At 43.5% G+C, this 13,304-nt stretch overlaps 1 protein-coding gene across 2 annotated transcripts in view; it reads left to right on the plus strand.

Moving 5' to 3' along the window:
- XNDC1N (XRCC1 N-terminal domain containing 1, N-terminal like) overlaps window positions 1-13,304 on the plus strand; it is a 382,167-nt gene that overhangs the window by 23,145 nt on the left and 345,718 nt on the right. The window lies entirely within an intron of this gene.

Below are 13,304 nucleotides of genomic sequence, written 5' to 3' on the forward strand. Positions count from 1 at the left end.
TAAGCATATAGAAAAGGAACTTATTTTGAGCGGAGTATGAAATGCTTAGACGGTAAATTGTTTAGTCTATCCTTTTTCGTATCTGTATTTTAAATTGTATTTAGAGTATTGTGTATTGATGTAATTCAACATGTTTTAAAACCCTTTTTACATGGATTTAATATGTTCGTTTTGCAAAGGTTCTACTCGAATTTATTCTTGTAATTGAACTAAATGCAAATAAAAAAAAAAAAAAAAAGCACTGATCAACACGACTTTGCACACTCCAACCCTGTTCGACCCGCATGCAACACTGTCAGAAGAACTGTTACCAAGAACTGAATAAGGTACTGTTGCAAGACCCAAGTCCCCCGGTCCCTTATCTTAGGACCCTAGAGATGGGGTAAGCCCCTGTTGCAACTTTTTCTTGAAGCATCTCCTCTTTGAACCTCATTTTTCCTCTCCAAGTACATAATGCTTGCTTCTTTACATTCCATATTACTCTTGTCTTCCTTTACAGCGGTGGGCTTTGATATTTGTTTACTATAGTTGTGCATTGGTTAGTTTAAAGTAAATATGTGAAACTATATATATTTTTATAAAATCTTGATTGGACATACCTATATTTTGGACTGTTGTACTATTGCTCTTTGGGTTGCTACTGGATCACGTTCACTTCCCTTCTGAGAGTATACCCTACCCTCGGCCCACGTTCTAACAAATCATGGTGAAGGCGGTAGATTCTTAGCTGTGCCCTTTTCACCTTTGATTGGGATTACCGTTGGTTTGTAGAAGTATGGGGTTTGGGTAATTATTTAGCCAATACTCTTCCTTCTACTTCTGCACAGCCAATCTCCTTTTGTCACATGCTCCCCACTCTCTTGTATTGTTGCCATGCGATCGTCTTCCTTCGCTCTGTACTCCACCCCCTATGGCATACTACTAAACCAGCAGTGATCCACATCATAAAGATGAGGCACAGCCTGATTCCTGCCAGAGGCAGGATCTACTATTTAGGGGTATGTGACCTAACACAGGAGTACTCCAAACAACTATGGTTCTGTGGTACCAAAAATAAAAGAATGTTCAACCAAGGTTCTATATATAAATGGGAGACTTTAGACTAATCTCACAGCTGGCTTGACTAATTCCACAAACTCTGGGGAGAGCGTTAACGCGTTTCTATTTTGAGGCCTGCAGGAGGTCCAAGGAATTACTCAATATCCCACCACCCTAGCACAGGCTCCCTTATTTTCCAGGATTAAACTAGTTATATGTAATCCCTACTGTTTAACCTGCTCTGGTGGTGGGGTAATGACGGCTGCAGCCTTATCTACCTTGCTGCTTGCAGGACTTTCGAAGGAGTCGCTACTATCTTGCAGCTGCACAATGTGATTTAATTGTGTTGGAGATAGTTCCTGTTACATATGTGACCCACACACCCCTCCTCTCTCTGCTTTCCCTGATATTTGTTCCTCCATCTCGCTGTTCTACTCTCTAGCTTCTTTCTTGCTTACGCTATGCCAGTAAGATGGCTCAGTGGGTTAAGCGCTCGCTGCCACGATCTGGCCGTAGCAGGTTTCAATCCCATGAAGGTGGATTTAGGCTTTCATCCTTCTGACTACCAGTTTTGATTGGGTAATTGTTTATATGCAAATTCTTCTCTCTCTGCGACCCCCTCTCTCTCTCTGTCTCACAACCACAGTTTCAAATTGGTACCACTCTGTCACTTTCAACACCTTACCTGCACATACTTCTGAACACTTTGCTCCATCGTCCTCTTTTCACCTGGTCTGTTGGTCCATCTCCTAAACTCGCCCGAACACCTTTTTACTAGGCTTTTTATACCTGTTTATTCCTGAATGCAGGTAAAAGAGCAAGAAAGTAAATCCTGATTAAATACAGATGGAAATGTAGAAAAAGGAAATGCATACAATCAGCCCTGTAAGAGAAGTCACGGAAAATGCAGAATTCGTAATGAAGTGTCACTCGCCTAAAGATAATTTCAGTAACCGAGTCAAATTCAATGAGAGTTCTTTAAAAAGAAGTAAGGAGTGCGGTTCTTAGTGTCATTCTGGTCCTAGGGCAGGCCAGGAGGACCGAACCACACCAAATACATTTTCAGGTTGTGCTTGGGATTCGACCAACTCGAAACTTGCTTCTTTGTCACTTTTCAGCAGTGCAAGACAGTGTTGCGACGGGTCGAGTCTATTCCGCCACTGGGTCAGGTAGGCGATGACATGGGATCGAAAAGTGGTGTGTCAAAGGCAGCACCAGTTGCTTGAAGCGACCCGAGTCAGCTCGAAAGCAAATCAACGCAAGCAAACCTTGGAAAAAGCTGTTTCCTGACTTCTGTTTGCTTGGCAACCCAATCCAGGGTCTTGGTAGGTCCTCGTGCTGTAAATTGCAGCCAGGAAGGTTGCTGGAGGGCGTTTGCAGATGCTTTTTCCACCCTCCAATGAACAGGTTCTTGGGCATCAGTGATCACATCTTCCATCAGGACTTATCTAATGAGTAGGTCACTTCAAATGTAAACCATGGTTATGATGATATGATACCCAGAGGTTTCTAAGCACGGATCAAGGGATCCAACCTGTGTTGCTACGTGTTGTCTTGCTTCCAAAGCGAGCACGTTGCTCCTGAGCTGTCCTTCCACGACTTTGTTGGGAGAAGGGCTTGCCCCTTTCCTTTAAGTCTTTACCTCCACCTCTGTGGAAGATGACTTTGGGGCAGACCATGCGTCCCAATAAAGTTACAGGAGAAATCCTTCTTCTGTATTTCTACCCCCTTTAATAGGCTATCTGTCAAAGAATATTTGTCCCCTTCTGTAAGGGGGCAATCCTGACTGCTACACTCAGGCTTCTGCCTGGTGATGTTAGTCTCAGAGTGCCTTGTCTGCAGAAAGTGGGGTAGCCCTGGGAAGCTCAAGATGGCGGGACTCTTCTGTGGACTGATATTCCTCTCCTGGCTACTCTTAACTCATCCCTCGCTCCTGTCTACCCTGCTTTAAAGAGTCTGTGGTAATTGCCTCCCTGGTGCGAGCTCTCCATTGTCCTGGCAGGCATTTCCTTTGAAGCCATGGTTCCAAGCTACTCCCATAGGGAGATTTCCTATCCTCTGGCGAAGTGCCCATTCTATCCCACAAGATCAAAACAGGAGAGGGGGTGCAGGGGATGGGGGTTCCTGAGAGTGCCCCAAATTGGTAGTTTGGGTGAAACCCAGTCCAAGACTGATGAATACAAGGCCATGTGCGTGAATGTGTCTGTAGCAGCCACGCTGACTGTACAATGGCACCAAAGGGTGTTGGCCAGTAGATTTGCAGAGGTAGCCAAGGCATGGCTTATATATCGATTTTAATCTCCCACCAGATTCTGCAAGCACACAATTATAGAATGTTTGGATCCGGGTTGCCCACAGCCAAAGGCAGTCCCTGACAGTTGGAACTTGCATGCACATGTGACTCTGTAACTGCCATGTTGCCAAACTACAAAGCAGTTGCTTAGGTTTTTCGATGACTAGCTTGGAAAAGTTACATGTTTGCACTGTACGTTTCAGCATGGAACATTATGTAGCATGATCTGATCTCCTTTCCAGAGACAGTTTTACCTGCATTTTCTGTGGCTATTTCGCCCCCAGATCCACCCATCTGCCTAGCTTAATCCTAAATACAACTAACCCGATGGATCAGGAATTTCTGCTGACATATCTTGCATAGCAATTAACAGAACTAAAGACGAGAAGTTGAAGCCTGTAGAAACAGATTTGTCGAGCTTGGAAAACATTCCAGCAAGATATCAGGGATTTGCTCATTAAAAAAAAAAAAAGTGAGATTTAATCCCTGGGCCCTCGGAGAGCCCCTCATGGTACTGTTTCTATTGTCTTGGTGTAGGGTGCTACTAATGTAGTAAATGCTGAGGTCTCCTTGGTGTGTTTGAGTCCACACGTAAATACCCATGTGTCATTAAATCGCACCTTTCCTACAGTTTTGTGCCGCTTTGGTCTGTGTTCACCTCAAGGATAGCCAGTTGAGGAGTCTAGAGAGAGAGTAGTTGGGTCTTCTCATTGTTAAGGAAATTCTTCTAGACACTGTGTCCACGGCCTACACACGTTCACTTTACTTGGGTCAGAGAGTATTCCTGTAATACACTGGGCACTCAAAGGGGTAGTGTACTGCACAATCCTAACGTTGAGAGGATGAGTACAGTGGTCCGAAGATGCAGCAAACACTTTAAATGGACTCGAAAGAAAGAGATACAGCAGTCTACGAAAATTCTGGTCCTTTACATCGGTAAGTGAAAAATCACTACAGTTAAATATGCAAAATCAACACCTGGAGTTCTTGGCTGCTCTCTGAAGTCTTCTAGAAGTCCCTTTTCAGAAAGGGAGAGTAAGACCATTAAAGAGAAACAAAGTGAACTACTTTTTATTTTATTGTTTAAAGCGCTGACCTAACTCAAGAGCAGTGGAGCGCTGAAGAGTGTGGATAGCTAGCGTTTGCATCTTTTAACAGTAGCACAGTAATGCGAGTCAAGGTCTGTGCATCGTAATATATGCATCCCTTGGGATTAGTCCTTAGTCGGGTGTTTTGATAAATACATTTTTTGAGAGATTTATGAAATTGGAGAATTGTGGGAGCATTTTGAGCCGATACCGGGATTGACTTCCTGAGGCTGGGTGCGTGACGAGAGAAGGATTTTTTTGCAGATCCTCTCTTCAAACTAGTTGTGATACAAGCTGGTTGATCAATTTGCTGCGTAAAGAGTGTGGCACGAGATATGTGGAGCTTAACTGCTAGTTACGCAGGTGTGCTACATGTGACTGACAGTACTACTTGTAAATTAGCGTTCTTCCAGTGGCCGTCTCAATGTTTATTTTAATTTTATTGCTTTTTTTTATGAATCGCAAACAACATTCCCATATCTTCATCCGTATCGATCAACCCATGAATTTAGCAACTAAATCTAATACTACCACCCACCCCACATGCTAGCCTATACAACCTCTTCAGTTATACATATTCTAACATGTCACGTCTCCTTCCCCCAATGCTGGCTCAGTTACTTCTTAAGTGCTCTCTTCAGCAAACAATGTCACGGTCAACGCTATCCATCACTGACTAAACCAAACCTACCTTTGTTATAATTTCAGAACTAAAATTGTCCCAGATACCTATACCTGAAGAAGGGCTTTCTGCCTGAAACACGTAGTAGAATATAGGTGGACATTTTGGTCCCTATGTAAATGAGACCTCTCCTATCAAGATATCTGGAAATTGCTAAATTGAGAATTTTATGTTAATTTGGAAATTGTACAAAACATGTTTGAATACGTTTTGCCTTTTGTTTCCTAATCTATGAAGTCATTGTTATGATGTTTTACTAAAAATGTCACTGAACCATTCTGAGTTCTAATTACTGTTTTGTTTACTTGTAATTTTATGAATAAGTGCAAAAAAAGTTTTCATTTACTAACATTTTTATGAATAGAATGTAGTGCTTTTTTGAATACTCAAGAATATTGTCTATAACGGTCTTGTTGTCTGTGTGCCCTTCGCCTTAGGAGTTTCCCTCACACCCCAGTTCCTGGCAATATTCTGTTTTGCAATTATAAGGGTATTTGAGATGAATAGTTTTTCGTACCTTGAATACACGGTCTCTCTCCAGATGCCTAGCAATAGCAATTTTGGCTCCAATGGGACTGGTTCTGATGTTACAGCCGATGCCGTCACCATTATCCTATGCCAGAAGGACTGAATTTGTGAACATGCCCAAATAATATGGTAAAACGACCCCTGTTCCGTACAACGGCAGAGGCAATTGGGGTCGTCTGAGCGGCCCCCAACTAGACAGCGCCTCCCTCGAGTAATACGTTCTGTACAGGACCTTTTTAATTGCACCAATCTAAGTTTGGATAGTATAGCCACTTCTCGGGGCCCCACAAAGGCTTCTTCTCACTCTCTGCTTCCAGGGGGGGACAATATGTGTTTCCCACCTGGCTTTAAGGCTTGTCACAGGCTGCCTAGTAAAGCTGCAGAGTTTTTGGTACACGGTGGAGACAGCCTCCCCGGCCAGTGGTTCAGAAGATAAGTTTGCTTCCAGAGGGGATTATGCTGTTGAGTCTATGTTCCCACAGAATTGTGCCCACATGGTATGCCGAGACCGGACATACTGGGATAGGTTCTGCATAGGTAACTGAGGGCTCCGGCTCATCTCCTGAAACGATCAGACACAACCCTCAAAAAATACATCTGCCATCACTCAAACCCCTTTGCCATACCATTCAGAGGAAAAAGATAGTTATGCCATGTGATGAATCCTACAGATTCCTCACTAAAACCCTGCCTAAAGACTCCTCCCAATTGGCCAGGTGAAAGGCAGACGCTTCCTGGTCCTGACCTTGGGGTAACAGTATAACTTCTAAAGAACTTTACTCCTCTTTTCAATCTAACCTAATGACGATTCTTCAGAAACTGTTAGGGATAACAGAAATACAAACTTTGTTATTAGGGACTTCAAGTCCCAGAATTCCCTAAAGAACTGGGACGAGGAAGAGGGCAGAAGAGAAGCAAGACAGGAGTGGTCAACTAATTAATGTAAATAAACTGCACCTGAGGGAGACCAGGCAGCTTAAAAGGCCCCCTCAGATGCAGGCATTAGAGAGAAGGGACCAGTGCAAACCATGTATGGAGCCGTGGTTGGGATCGGAGGTAAACGAAGAGGTCGGGGCTGTTGTGAAGCCAAAGACAGTGGCTGGTCCGGAAAGGCTGTTTGCCTCCAGTTGTCCCAGATGCAGAGGTTTTGCAGTGGGACGCGTGCAGAGGGAGCGCTTGCCCTTTGAAGATTTATTTTGCAGAAGTTGCGCAGTGGAAAGCGAAAGCAGTAAGGGAAGTTTTCCCTCTTGAGAGTTCTCTGGTGGCTGGCATGCACCAGATTCTCTCAGGAGCAAAGAAAACTCAGACAACGATTGGCGTGGGCGACTTTGGATCAGGACTGTTTGCCGGGCCACGAGGAGCCACTGCAGCAGAAGAGCTGGGAACGCAGAGTGGATCGGAAGCGTGCGACTTACCCGGTGAGATCACAGGATGAAAGTGACTATGGAGCGCTCCAAGACTGCTTGCCTGTCCCAGAAAAGTAATTTCACTTGCATTTGAGTGGAAGAAGTGTTAGTACTTTTAAATACCACTTTCGCTGCTTTCTGATAGTTTGGTATTTTAAGAAGCCAACTGCCTGTAAACGTAAGCATGTGAGTTTATGGAAAATGGAACATCCCGGTGAGGCAACATTGTTAAAAGCTAATGCTTAAAACTATTACCCAAGCCAAGAGAAACTAAAACCTAAGCAAAATAAGCCCAACAGATCTTGCCAAAGGCGAAGTTTGATGAACTATATAAGCGCTAATATAAACGCACATTGCCAAAGCCAAGAAAGAAGCAGAATTAAACTGTCTTTGTCAATAGTTGGTTACTTGTGCAGTTGGGGAAACAAAAGTGGCAACAAGCTGACCTTGAGGCGCATAATTTGCAGAGGAGTATTAAAGAGCACCGATGTGAATCTGGTTTTCCTGAAAGATTGTTGAAAGTTTAAAGCTGCCAAAAGAATGAGTACATTTGTTCTATGTTGAAGCTTACCACTGAAGCACGTTCTGTTTGTGAAGTGCTGTTTGGAGCTCGGGGGGGGGGGGGGGTTATACCCAGATGCTAAACCTTTGAATTAGTAGGCCTGGAATGGAAGTAGACCAGGTAGCAGTTGAAGTACTGCAAAATATTGGGCTTAACGAAGACCATCATTATCGTTTTTATTGCCCGAGGATGAACTGTATAAATCCGTTGGTGAGGGATTATAATTCTTGGGAAGTATTCAGTTGTGTCCAAATCTTGGCAAAAATTGTTGCATATGTTGATGTTAAAGATATTTGTACCACGCACTGTCACCAACGGAATTGGTCGCCAGGCGCTCTGGCGGATCTTCAAAAAAAGGAGGGGTGGAGGGTTAGTAGGGTGAAGTGAGAGTAGGAAATTGAGAACTGTGGTGTCCTGTTGGCAGCTTCAGTTCGGTTTTCACTGTGTGCTGAGCTTGGGTGTGATTAGCGGATCAATGTGGGTCCTCCTGGGCTCTTGGTGCGAGTTGTGTTTGTTGTTGTGGTGAAGTATGTGCAGTTTGCTGTGGTGAAGTGTTTGCAGGTTTTTGTGAGAGATGTATGCAGAAAGTTAGTGGGTTTTTTGCCTCGTAGTCTTTGAATTTCTTTGTTCCACGTCTTGATTGTCCTATGGTGTGGGTATAGTTTGTCTGTCTAGTTGTTCGGTGTGATGGGGTGTCAAGTTTCCATCTGAGCTATTTCAGAGATTTGTGCGCCAGGTTGAGGCATGCATTGTCCCCTGTTTTGGTATTGTTGCTATATATATTAATCGGCTACCTTTCTAACCATTTCTCTGTCGGTGATCCATAGCTGTCTGTGTTTGCTCTGTCGATTAAAGGTGTGTTGAAAAGTCCTCCTCAGCCTTCCCTCTTGATCCCTCTGTATTAATTCCTTCGTGTGATCCTAACTGATCTATGTTTCATTTTGGTATAGTGATATGCCGTAAATTGTTCTCCCCACGCCCCCCAATCGCTCTGTATATGTAAGCTAGCTCGGGTATATAGGGAGGATCGTTCCCTCTCTTTATTGTTCCCGCTGTGTATGTGCCCCCTAGGCGTTCCTTATAGTTATGTGGTAAAGAGCCAGATTTTGAGTAATCTTCTAAATAGGTTATCTCTCTCGTTACGTGTGTTTGTTTTTTGGTAGCTCATTCCAGGTTTTTGGTGCAAGGTGAGAGAAAGAGGATCCTCCCTGAATTTTTTGTTGTATGGTTTTGGTTCCGAACAGATGTCACTGCTAGATCGGAGTGATCTTGTTTGGGTGGTAGACGTTTATTTTCTCTTAGGAACTCTGCTCCTTGGCTATGGATTGCTCTGTTATGCACATTGATTTGAAATGTATTTGCTGTTTTATTGGTAGCCAGTGTAGCATTTTCAGAGCTGGTGTGATGTGTTCTTTTTGTGGTAGTTTGAGCAGGAGCCTGACTGCCGCATTTTGTATGCGTTGGAGTTTTTTTAGACCTTCTTAGCGTAGCCTACTCTGGACATGATGAGAGCGATGATGGTGAGTGTTTTGTGGGCAAATGAGAGGAATGGTAGGATCCTTTTTACTGCTTTTAGGAGGAAGAAGCATTTTTTGATTAGAGAGTTTACTTGAGGCTCTAGAGTTAGTTCCAGGTTTTTCACTATAGTTGATGGGGCTGATGCTGTACCAAGTTCCATTGGGCAAGGGATTTAGTGATTGTTCTATTTTCAGAGCTGATCATTATTTCTGGTTTGCTTGGATTGAGTTTGAGATAGTTCATCTGCCTGTGGATTTCATGAAGACTGCTCTCTTGTGTTATTTTCTTCTTGTGTGTCTTGTATTTTGTAGACAGTCAGCGTAGTTGTAGCATGTGAGGCCGTGCCTTTTTAATGATCTTGATTAGTTAAGCCAGGTACATGTTGAATAATAACTGGGAGAAGGATGATCTTTGTGGTACTCTACAGGTGGATTATCTGGAATTGGATTTGGAAGGTTTGATCCATATGGTTTCTGTTCAGTTTGTTAGGAAGGATTTCATCCATAGTATGGCTAGGACGGTGATTCAATTTTTCTTCCAGTATCCTGATGAGGATGTCGTGGTTAACTGTGTTGAATTCTGCAGAGAGATCTAGAAGTATCGGAGTTATTTTGTCTGAGTCTGCGCTCGCCTTTAGATCATCCCAGATTGAGAGAAGTGCTGTTTCCGTTCCTCTCATTGGTCTGAAACCTACTTGTTCCTGATCCAATGGGTGGTGGTGTTCTATGAATTCTTGGGTTTTTCTATAGATGTATGTTTTGCTGTCTACGGGATGTTGGAGATGGGTCTGTAATTGGAGAGGTCCTCCACGTTTCCTACTGTGTCCTTGAGGAGTGGCTTCATGTATGCTGATTAAGGATTGTGGCACTTTTCCCTGTTGAAATTGAGTGGTTGAAGAGGTTTTTGTAGTAATCCATGGGTGTTCCTTGTGTGATGATTGATGTGAATATATCTGGGGGGCAGAGATCTGTGGGAGAGTCGGTTTTGTTGCTTTTGTTTACAAGTTTGACAAATGTCCCCGCTGATATTTGGGGGAAGCTTCGGAGTTTGTTTGGGCGTTCTCGTACGGGTGGGTGGGTTGCACACAGGGGTTGCAAGGTCTACTTTGGATGGTGGTGATTTTGTTTTTGAAGTGGTCTGTAAGATTGTTGCATAGTCTCTTTGATGGTATTGGAGCGTTGTTGCAGCCAGGTGTGTTTTTTTTTTTTTTTAAATTATTATTTTTTTTTAATTCCGTTTGTTTGGTGCTTTTGATTCTGTTGTCGATTTACTTCGGCTTTTTGGATTTCCTTTTTGCATAAGCGGATTTGTTGTTGGAGTTGGAATTTGTTTGCACCATCATGTTTAATCCTCTGTTCTAGTTGAAATTTTCGGTTTTTCCTTCTCATGCTGCTGAGTAGCGAGGTAAGCCATTTTTCTGTTGCTGTTTTGCGTGATGGGGTAAAAGGTTTTTCTTTGGCGATCTCGTCTATTGTTGTGAAGTAGTTCTGGGTTTGTTTTTTATTTTTATTTTTTGGTCCAGGTCAGCTTCGTCCATAGTTGTTGCTTGTGGTTTTGCTGATTTCCAGTAGTTGGGTTGAACTTCCAGTTTCTTTTCATGATAGTTGTCAGATTGTCCTGTTGCTTGAATATTGGTGTGGCCAGCGTGTACACAAAAGGGACGAGGTAGTTCCTCCCAGAGGATCTAAATTTGTGGTGCAGATTTTGTTGGCGAAGATATCGTCTAGTGTATGTCCTGCTGTGTGGGTTTCTCTTTTTCACTAGTTGATGTAATTTCATTGTTTCCAGTTGTTTGGCTAATTACTTTTGTGAGGTTGTGGTTTCTTCGTCGAACCAGATGTTGAAGTCACCCTGGGACAAGGTAATCCTTCTCGATGGCGATTGGTGACTTCTTCTGTGAAGAAGTCTACGAAGGTCGCATCAGTCGGTCTGTATACCAGGATTAGAGATTCAGTTTTCACAGTTTTCGATGTTTAGAGGGTGTTCAGTTTAATTTCCAGGTGTTCCTTGTGGGCTATTGCCAGTTCCACAGCTCTTTTGTTTTTCCTGTTTGCTTTTCAGCTAGGCAATTGTGGAGTGATTTTTGTAGTTGTCATCTAGTCATGTTTCAGTTATGAATAGGATGTCGATACGTCGGTCGCACAAGAGGTCGTAGATTTCGATGGCATGTTTGGCCATAGATCTAGCATTGATTAGGTTGCAGTAGATTTTGGTGTGCTCAGATTTGTTTTAATGATTCCCTGTTTTGACATTTTGGTGTTCCGTTGTAGTGTTTCTGTGATGTTGTGCCCGATTGGTTGTGGTTCGATGGAGGTTGCTTCATCGTTAAGTAGGTCTGTTAGACTGATAACTGTGCTACTGTATTCTTCGGCTTCATAATCTTTCTTGTTTTAATTCAGTTGCTGGATTTTCCCTTGTGTTCTTGTGATATATGTGAAGTGTTGGTGTCATGCCATTTATTTTCTTAGATCCTCTCTCCTTTATTTTGTGACTCCAGATGGTTCTTAGCTTGTATGGGCATGTCAGTGGAGTTGATGGTTCCTTGGCCCTGTGCTTGTTGCAAGGTACAGAGTACGGTATATTGAATTTTCTCTTGTGATGGTGGTTCTGTCGATTTATTTTGTTTTCTGGGGTACGATACGTGGTTGTGGTGAATTCTGTTTGCAGCGGTTGAAGGTGTGGATCCGTTGGGATTGGTCCTTGTTCTGATTCTCTTTGATGGCGTCCAGTTCTTCTTTGGGGTGTTTTGTCACAGGGGCAGTAGCCCGCTTGCTTGGCCTTGCGTTTGGTTAGTGTTCAGTTTTATCCTTCTATGTTGCGGTCGCTGGGGGCCCTTTGGTGGTGTCTGTCCTATTAGAGTTGCATCGGAAAACAACCTACTATCGGGGGTGAGCTGTCTAGGCAGGGTACTAAAGAGGGGATTGCAGTGGGGTGACAGAGGGTTCCTGTAGTACTTGGGTCGATATCTGTTTATGGTTACTAGATTGGGTGATCGCTAGGTGACCTTGGTGACGGTAGAGGCCTAGGACTTGAGGATGGTACCCGGTGGTGATATCCACCTAGATTTCAATTCCTAGATGTGTGGGAAGGCTATGTTTGGGATCTTTGATAGTGTGAGAGAGGTTTAGGGTTCACAGGTTGCGCGCAGTTAGTCAGATTGACACCTAGTTTTGGCAGGGAGTCAAGCAGTCAGTAATAGATATTGGGAGAGAGGTAACACGGATGGAAGGCATTAAATGAGAGGATCACCTCTCTTTAAGTTTCATAAGTGGAGGGAGTAGGTATCACAGAATGGCAGGCACGAAATCAGGACGCCTAGAGCTGACTTTACTGGATAGTGGTGGAAAGGACTAGGTATCGCCCAATTTGTGATCTTTCATAGTGCGAGGGGGGGGGGGGCGGGGTTCTAGCTTTTACAGATAGAGGGCAGTAGATCAGAGGGGATCCTAGGTTTGTCAGAAAGGTAGGCAGTCAATAATAGATAGTGGAAGAGAGGGCTAAGTAACGCAACTGGTAGGCAGTAAATCAAAGACACGGAGGATAAAAAAACATTCTATTTGTTTTGGTACAAAATTGAAGTGTCAGAACTTTCTGTTGCCAAAATTGAAGTCACCAAGAACTGTGTACGAACTCGGATTTCCTTTTGAACTTTGGAGCAGAAACCTGCTAGAACTGGTGCAGGGGAATTCAAGTAGACCATAAGGAGGCACTTCGGTCATATTACAACTTATAATTGTATTATATATTTTTTGTTTTCAACTGCCATGTATTTCTTGATTTATTGAATGTATCCGTGTGAGAGACAGATATCCTTTGTTACAGTGTTTCTGTTTTATTTAATAAAATGGGCAATTTTGAAATTCTTTACAAAGATGTCTGCCTTACATTTCTGACTCCTCACAGCCACAATGGAACTTTTAGTGTTATGATCCCATTGCCTTCCTGGCCTTATCTCAGAACCTCACCACTTGTATCGGGAGCAGGTCAGCCCTGGTTGCCTTCCCTTGAATCGCCTGTAATGGGTTGTTATAAGCCATAGCGGCACATTCTAGCCCAATATGTGGGCTGTGACTGTCTCTGTGCAGCCACCCACTTGCCACCGCTAGTTGTGAAGCCCAGTAGTATTTCTTAAGGTCCGGGGGCCCTATCCCACCGTCCCACTCAAGAGTTGCATACGTTTTGTAAGGCC

The sequence above is a fragment of the Ambystoma mexicanum genome, chromosome 7q, assembly GCF_040938575.1.
Source record: "Ambystoma mexicanum isolate Mex_15411 chromosome 7q, UKY_AmexF1_1, whole genome shotgun sequence".
Taxonomy (NCBI): Eukaryota; Metazoa; Chordata; class Amphibia; order Caudata; family Ambystomatidae; genus Ambystoma; species Ambystoma mexicanum.